The 8,907-nt window shown below is 26.1% G+C and overlaps 1 long non-coding RNA gene across 1 annotated transcript; it reads right to left on the bottom strand.

Moving 5' to 3' along the window:
• Window positions 1–2,903: 2,903 nt before the first annotated feature.
• Window positions 2,904–3,472, bottom strand: LOC111616704. Its single transcript, XR_002755301.1, has 3 exons — window positions 3,420–3,472; window positions 3,244–3,294; window positions 2,904–3,169 (listed from the first exon to the last, which is right to left on the bottom strand). It is a non-coding gene; the product is annotated as an uncharacterized LOC111616704 (long non-coding RNA).
• Window positions 3,473–8,907: the final 5,435 nt, after the last annotated feature.

Genomic DNA, 8,907 nt, shown 5'->3' with positions numbered 1-8,907 from the left:
TACTGGCTTAAAGTAAGATCATGTGACCTTCAAACTCTGATCACTAATCACTTCTTGCCTTGTCCATTCAAGATGTAGACATACATGTGATCTAAGCTGCTTGTTCAAATATATTTTATAATATCTATCTTTTTAAAGTGTAATTGCTTCTCATATATTGCAAAATGTATCCAGTAAAACCTGTTCATTATGATTCTGTAATAAATCTCTTGACTAGCTGTTTATTAGAAAACTGTCCAAATCTCCACATAACATATACAATACTGTAAAGAACCCTGTCACCATGTGCCATGATCAGAAATACACACAACCTTCCAGCAGTACTTTGAAATTGCAAACCTTTTCAGTTGTATTAAATAGCAAAATTTCAAAAAACAAAACCAGCAAAAACTATTTGGAATTCCACTTAAAAATTCAGATGTTACAATGTAATTGGTTATATGTCATTTGATGTAAATTACATCAGTAAAAATCAGTTGCCAATGAAAAAAGTTTTTCATACACAACATACACTTCATGCAAGTGATAACTAAAACTGAATCCTGGTAAGAACTATTCTAAAGATCTTGTTAGATTTTTATACATTAGATTCTTATTAGCTTATAGCAGGCTAGTGAAAAGATTTTTTTAAAATTGTTTATAATTTGATAATTAGAACAATTTTTTTTTGTAAATTTTTGTCCGATGGAGATAATTATGATTAATTCTTTTGAAGACAAAGTCCTTTCCAAAAAAATAGGAACCACCATTTATTAACTTTGTATTCCAGACATTACACTTTTTTAAAAAATGTTTATAATGTCTGGAACACAAAGTTAATAAATGGTGGTTCCTATTTTTTTGGAAAGGACTTTGTCTTCAAAAGAATTAGAATATAATTATTAACTGCTATTTAAAGAATGAAACTATCAATATATTGAATTTTCAAAATAAATGTTATATACTCTATTAAATCATGATGATAACCATAACATGTAACATTTCTAATAATATTTTTAATTTGTTTACAATCCAGAAATTATGAGTAACTTTGAACTTTGAAATAATAACTGTCAGGAAGAGGTTTGCATTGTCTGATCCAAAATAATGAAGATCCCAGATCAACAAACATCTATGACTGGAATTGAATTTAGCATTGTCAAATTATCAACATTGATGATTTTGCATGACTGAGATAGTCTCTAATTTCACTTAGAAACAGATGCAAGGCCAATTGAGTCATGAAGCTTATTCAAGACCAACTGTAATGTTAGACATGGGACCAAATCTATAAAATCATGTCTCAAGGGCACGGGATTGTTTAGATTTTCTTAGATCATTTAAACAAAAAGACAGTCCACGTCTCAAGGACAAGGGGTGTCTTTTCATTTAAATTAAAGAGTTCTATCAAATGCTCCTTTGTAGGCCAATTTAGTTTTCTCTGTTGTGTGTTTCTTTGGATATTTCAAGATTTTGCCATTATCATCAACATTTCCATCTTCACCACACTTTCTTCAAAATGAGTTGTATGTCCCTTCTTGACAGATTATTTGTGAGTCATCTGACAAACTTTACTGCAAATTGCTATATTCTGAGCTTTTCCAGGTGGATGACTAATTTCCTGTTGAACTGGATGCCAGAACTATTGTAAAAATTGTGTTTCTAATCGAATATTGTACCCAATGAGAACATCTCAAACTCAATAAATGGTTTCATTATGCAAAAACGAGTCATCCTTCAACCCAAGCTCATACATTCACATTTATGTCCCTTCCATTCACATTGTCCAGTCAAGGTCTTACAGTTTAAATTTATACAGCTTTCATTTAATATTGAACTGTAACTGAAAACAATTGACTCACCCAGAATTTAAGATATAATAATATATTTTGTGAGCAACTTAATCTATAAAAAAAAATGAAAGTAAATTAAATTATTCTTCTAAACAAGAGAATAACAACTCCATATTTTTGGTGTTCTAGGGGGGGTTCTTCGATCGTCAAGTCTGTTGGTGACTTTTTCTCTCTGCTTCATCAAAGGCATTTTTTTCTTGTTAATTTCCATAAAATATTTTTATTTGTTCACTATAATAATTAATTATAAACTGATTTTGCTACTATTGCTAATGTCTGGCATAGAATCTAACCCTGGACCTCTGCAGAAAACACCTACAAAAAGAGGAAGACCACCTACAAATCGTTCAAATCAACTATCTAACTATGCAAAATCATCTGGATCCGAAACAAATCTTATAACTGACTATACAGAAACAAGAAGAACAGTTTCTCCAAATACATCAGGTGAGAATTTTAAATCTAATAGTTTAACCGAGTCAACTAATCCAGAGACATCTGACATCTCAACTGCAGAGTTATGGCTAAAGACAGTTGAACTTATTACTGCTAGCAATCAAAAGACAGATAACCAATTTACACTTATTCATGATGAAATTAAATATTCACACCAAAATTATAGAATTAAAAAACAACTACAATTAGTGAATGAAAAATACAAAAAAATTGAATTAGAGTCGACTAAACTGGGTACTTACAAAGAACAAATGCAATTTAGACTTGATGCTATGAACAATGTTATTAATAATAATAAATTAATAATTTACGATTTTACAAATATTATGATAGATAAGAATAACAAAGAACTATTAGACTTTCTAGCATTTGTTAATAAAATGCCAAACAACAAAGAAGAAAATATAAAATCTATTCATAATATACCTAATCCCAGAATTAACATTAAATGTATAACTTTAAAAAAAGAACAAATATGAAATAATATATTGATGAATTTTAATAAATTAAAACAAAATAAATTATTAGGAAAATGGAAGAATGTAAATCTTAGTTAAGGATTTACAACTAAGAAGAAAAATGCTTTTACTACATTACATTGATCTAAAAAAATGTGGTTTTCAAATTAAGAGATGATTTTTGGTGTTCTAAGAAATTCAATTATGACATTTACTTCACATAGCCACATGAAAATGCAATTCAGAAATATATGTTAATATTAAGAATGCACACAAATAAAGAAATATTAATTCATTTAAGCTACTTTCTTTCATTTTAATTTTCCATTTGAAAATAACAAACTATATTATAACTATTTTAACTTAGATTACCTTCTTCAGTTGTTATCTGATCTTCAGCTGAATTAACAATATTTTCTAACACTTAAAAACAAAAGCAATATTTATTAAATTAAAGCATAATTATTAATAAAATCATTATAAAATTATTTAAATACCTTCAGTAGCTGTTATTTGATTTTCAACTAAATTAACAATATTTTCCAACACTAAAATATATATATGCATATAAATGTAGTTCATAAATTAATAAAGTTTTATGAAATAAAACTCAAAATTTAAATTATTAATTAAGAATTTCTAAATTGTAACTATAAAAGTAGTATTATTTTACCTTCATTAGCAGTAACTTTATTTTCAACTGAAGTTACAATATTATCAAGCACTGAAAAATATATTTAGATGAGAAGCAGAACAAGTTTTATAGGCTTTATAATGTTAAAAAAAATTATTATATTTTGGTTGTTGTTTAATTTTAATAAATTTAGTAATTAAAAAATTAATTGTATGTTTTACTTTAAATAAACTTTAAATATGATATATATAAATTATATCAAACTTTATTACACTTTTTTCATTACAAGAATTTTAATGAAGCTAATTAAATAATCAAAATAAAATTCTTAACTATGTATGAAAATGGTTTGAAGTCCTTTCATTATTTTTAATTATTACCTATATATGAATATTTATATTATGCTACAAATAAAGTATATTGTTTATAAATGTTAAAAATACCACCATGCCTAATAACATACTGACATAATGACAATGTTTACATTGAGGCATCATAGATAAAAAATATAGCATTCAAACAAATGACGTCTTTGCTTTAACAGTGCAATGACATTAGTTTACTTATCCATTATCATCTAAATTTTAATAAGATTAGNTGCAAAATGTGTCCAGTAAAACCTGTTCATTATGATTCTGTAATAAATCTCTTGACTAGCTGTTTATTAGAAAACTGTCCAAATCTCCACATAACATATACAATACTGTAAAGAACCCTGTCACCATGTGCCATGATCAGTGATGTACTGTAAGATATATCCCAGATAGACCTTTATAAATCTTTTAGAAAAGTGCATTCTTATCCACACTACTACTAATAAAAAAAAAATTCCATTCATGCTGTGCTCATTTAAATGGACTGCTCTATTATCTGGTGCTCTGTTAATTAATAGGAATCCTAATATAAAATATAGCAGAACATAATGGAAAAGTACTCAAGCAAATTACTACCTTATCCAATTCTCTGTTAAAGGGACTCAACTGTTTATTATTTTCATTTATAATTCATTTAAGTAATAAAGTTAAATATAAAATAAAAAACTTTTTATAAATACAATTAAACTGATTAAGTATTGTACATGGCATTATAATTTTTTTGTTTCCATAATATATATCTAAATTATATTTTGAAAAACAAACAATTATAATAATTATTGAAACTGTACAATTTACAGCACATGATATAATAACAGTAAAATCTTTGTGATGTAATATAACACTATCTGTTTTTTTTGTAGACTTCATTAATACTGAATAAACTGTTGATATTACTATGACATAATTATCAACAGTTTATTTAGTATTAATGAATTTACAGATAACATATTATATTATACCACAAAGATTTTACTGTTATTGCATCTGATGTTGTAAATTGTATATTTGTAATAATTATTAAAACAAAAATAGTAATTTGTTACACCACAAAGTAACTAAGAGTGTTAAGAGTTCTTAGTGTGAGACACATAAGAGGAAACTTATGTTAGATAATGCAATGTGAAGTTAATTCTAATTTCTGGTGACTCAGCTTTTATTTTATGTTTTAACTATAAAAAGAAGATAAAAAAAATTAACTGCTATATATCATATCACTTTTTCAATTCCATATCTATTATAAATTTATTTTTATAAATTATCGAATACTAATCTATTTTACATAAAATGGATTTTAAATTTGATGATATTAAAATTTAATCATGAGTGGTTTTACTAATAATAATAATTGTTATTATTTATTAACATGAAAACACAGATTTAGTATTAAAATGTTTCCTGTGAGAAAATTAAGCTTTTTGACAATAATAATAGTTTTAATTTTATCATGATGTCAGAATAAAAACAAAAACATTTTCATAAAATTGAAAATCTATTAAAATTTATTTGGCTGAAGCCTTAAAAGACAACAGCCTATTGCTTTGGGGACTCAGATTCAAGTCTGGTCAGCAACCACAGCAATTTTTCAGGATAATCTGTCCCACACATGTCCCTTCCTTTTGGCAGACTGTGAACATGATAAAGCCCATAATGACCACGAGGAAAAAGTTCCATTAATGCCCACAGGAGGAAGGAATTTAAAAAATTTATAACATTATTTATAAAATAAATATACATCAACAACATTTTCACAAAAACAATAATTATTTTTATAATAAATACATAACTAATATAGCCATACAACATTATAATAAAAAATAAAGACAATAAAAAACAGCACAAACAATTAAAATATTTTTCAACTTTTGAAAAATATTGAACAAATATATAACTGTCCTTATTAAATCTCTCTCTCTCTAAAATTTAGTAAGTTGTCAAACGTAAGTGAAAATTAAACAACAGTCTTGAAGAAAATCTGTTTCATTTATAGTTTGAGCATGAATGAATAAAGATAAGAACACACAAATATGATGAAATAAAATACAANGATTTTCTCATGTGCTGGGCTGTGATTGGCTCATGTATTTAAGTGATCGTAAAACACGAATTCATATAAAACGGAATGTATCTCTGTATTATAGGGAGTCTACTGTATTTCCAAGATAAAAAAAGTTCTTCCTTATTTGAAGGACAATGACTAAGATCTTCCAGTAAAGATATTATATGTTGTAGTTTGACAGTATGTACAAATACAATATAAAGCTACAAAAGATAATGCAGATAATATTACAGAATAGAAGAAAATGACAAAAACAAAAAAACACATATACAAAAAACAAAAAAAAAACAATTTTGACAAAAATGCCAATAAATTGTTTGTTATAATTACACTGCAACATAATTCTATTTACAGATATTGTTTTTATTAACTATAAATTATAAAAAAATTATTTTAAGAATATAAAATATAAATACCTTGAAGAAGAAATTAATCATTTTGGCAAATAACCAAGAATATATAAACTGATGACTATCATAAATGAATTTGTGCTGCAATAAAATAAGATATTACATATTTGAGCTATATTATCATGCAATTTTGAAAATATAAATAGGTTAATTAATAAGAGCATGCTTTTATAAAAAAAAAAGTAAATATCATAAGAAAAAGCCAGTATTATAATGTAAAAGCTTATTAAAATACATATAAATGAGTTACTTATGTTTGCATAAAATTTAACCAGTGAAATTAATTATTTTACTTAGATATTTAATAGTAATTTTTGTTTAAAAAATTACTAATGATGTTTAGTGTAAGCAATAACTATTATAAAAAATGAAAAAGTTAAATGGATTCAAACAGAAGTCTATTGAGACTGCAAAACTATAATGCACAAATTAAAGAGTATACAAATACAGGTATAAAATTTACACTCATATCTCAATGTTAATATAAAAGTACAATAATACAAATCAAATAAGATTGCACCAGTTGCAGAAAATTATAGCCATAAGATACAACTAATAATTATATTAACATTTTAGCTATCTGTAATATAAAATAATCACAACTCGTGTGTTCTATTTAAACCCAAGTCCTTTAATCATTAAAACATATCAATGTAATACACCATCATCAGTCAAAAATATCAAATAAGTTTGGTATTAGAATTTACACAAACTAGTTTAATTAAAGCATATATTCTGGATCATCATTACAAAAAATAAAAATTACTTAAAATAGATAATGTAAAATGAACTTCTAATACATATTAAAATAAATATAATTTAAAAAGTGAATGACCAATTTATAATAATCCTCATTCTTTACTGTTTTTTTATTCTTTATCATTAATTAACAGTAGATTGGCCATTAAAAGAAAAAAAACAAAAAAGAAAACACTAATATTCATAACAAAATAGTTTCTAGTTTGTATACACTGTAGCCTCTTCAGCTACATTTGCTCTCAGTCTGTATATGATATTACTGAGACATTATTGGACTGCAATTTGAAAAAAAATTATACACCTATAAATTCCCACTGTCATCCGTCTGTCTTTTTGTCCATCCGTCTTTCCTTAATCTCAAGAATGGAGTAAGATAGATGAAAAATGAGACCAGATGTGGAAACCATAGGGGCAGAAGTCCCTGATTAACTATATATGAACTTCCAATGCAAACTGGAAGTCTTGTTATTTCAATTCAAAATTTCCCATGAAAGATGTTAGATAGATGAATGGCACAATTCTGTTGTTAAAGGAAAAGTATGATGTCCAGGGGCAAGCCACTACTAATTTGAGGTGGAGAGCATGTTTTAAATTAAATAAATTAAAAATATGATTACAAATTGCAGCCTGACATTGTGACGATGTCACAATAAATAATTGCTCATTGAGTATACTTTAGTCAATTGGATTCAGAAGTAGCAGAGGTCTAGTCAGGGCAGATCTAGGTTTTTTAGCTGCCCTGACAGGCTTATTGAAGTTCAATGGGTCCCCATTTACAATAAAACAAGTAGTAATATTAATAATATAATAATAATAATAATGATAATTTATAGTAACTATTTTTTACTACACAATAAGTGCTCATTGTTAATGAAAAAGTATTAAAAATTTATGATAATAATTCAATTTTTGTGGCCCCTTGATACTTGAGGGCCCAGGGCTTAATTAAGCCCTATTAGTCCCTATGTAGATCCGCCCCTGGGTCTAGTTAAAGCAACATTGTAAACAAAGCACTTATTTAAAACAATAAACACCAACTGTAGCACTTATTTAGTTCTGTTTGCTAATTCCAATAGATTTTCAAACTCTTGATAGAGTTGGTTTCTGTCATGTTCGCAAAATTTTAGTGAGCAAAAGCAAAGATTACAATTGGAATAGCAAATAAACATCTTAATTACATATTAAAGTCTACACAGCACTAGACAGAGGTCTCTAAGTCAAAAACAAATCCCAGTGTACACAAATGATAAAAAAACTTTGATGGATTAAATCTGCCATTTCTCTAGTAAGAGTAGTGTTTTTACATCGATCATTCCAGAAAAGAAAAGTCTAGTTAGAATATTTTATTTTACAGTTTACATCTGCATTTGCAAAAAAAGTAACTTGGGTTTAAAGAAAGTTAATGATAATAGTATGAAAATTTTTTTAAACTAAGTGAAGAGATGAAGGAAAAACACTTAATATTTGACATAGCAAATCAAAGTATGAAAATAACTGACAACAAACCTAATTCAAATGTAAATATTGCAAAAAGGAAGACAGAAGATACAATGTTTTCTATTAAGAATTAAGAAAGAAAGAAAAAAAAAATTGTTTTTAGATTTTAATTTAAGGAAAATGAAGCAATAATTTATCTTAATTTGTCTAATAAAAATATATCAAAATTGATAACATAATTTAAATTATAGAAATTTTTCTCTATTGTCTGCACTCAGATTTTTCACAACAATATCTCTAGCCATCTTGTATTATAGGGAGTCTACTGTATTTCCAAGATAAAAAAAGTTCTTCCTTATTTGAAGGACAATGACTAAGATCTTCCAGTAAAGATATTATATGTTGTAGTTTGACAGTATGTACAAATACAATATAAAGCTACAAAAGATAATGCAGATAATATTACAGAATAGAAGAAAATGACAAAA

The sequence above is a fragment of the Centruroides sculpturatus genome, unplaced genomic scaffold, assembly GCF_000671375.1.
Source record: "Centruroides sculpturatus isolate CEXI.00-Female unplaced genomic scaffold, Cexi_2.0 scaffold3728, whole genome shotgun sequence".
NCBI lineage: Eukaryota > Metazoa > Arthropoda > Arachnida > Scorpiones > Buthidae > Centruroides > Centruroides sculpturatus.
Note: the sequence above shows the minus strand (reverse complement) of the source record. Positions and strands in the feature narration are given on the sequence as shown.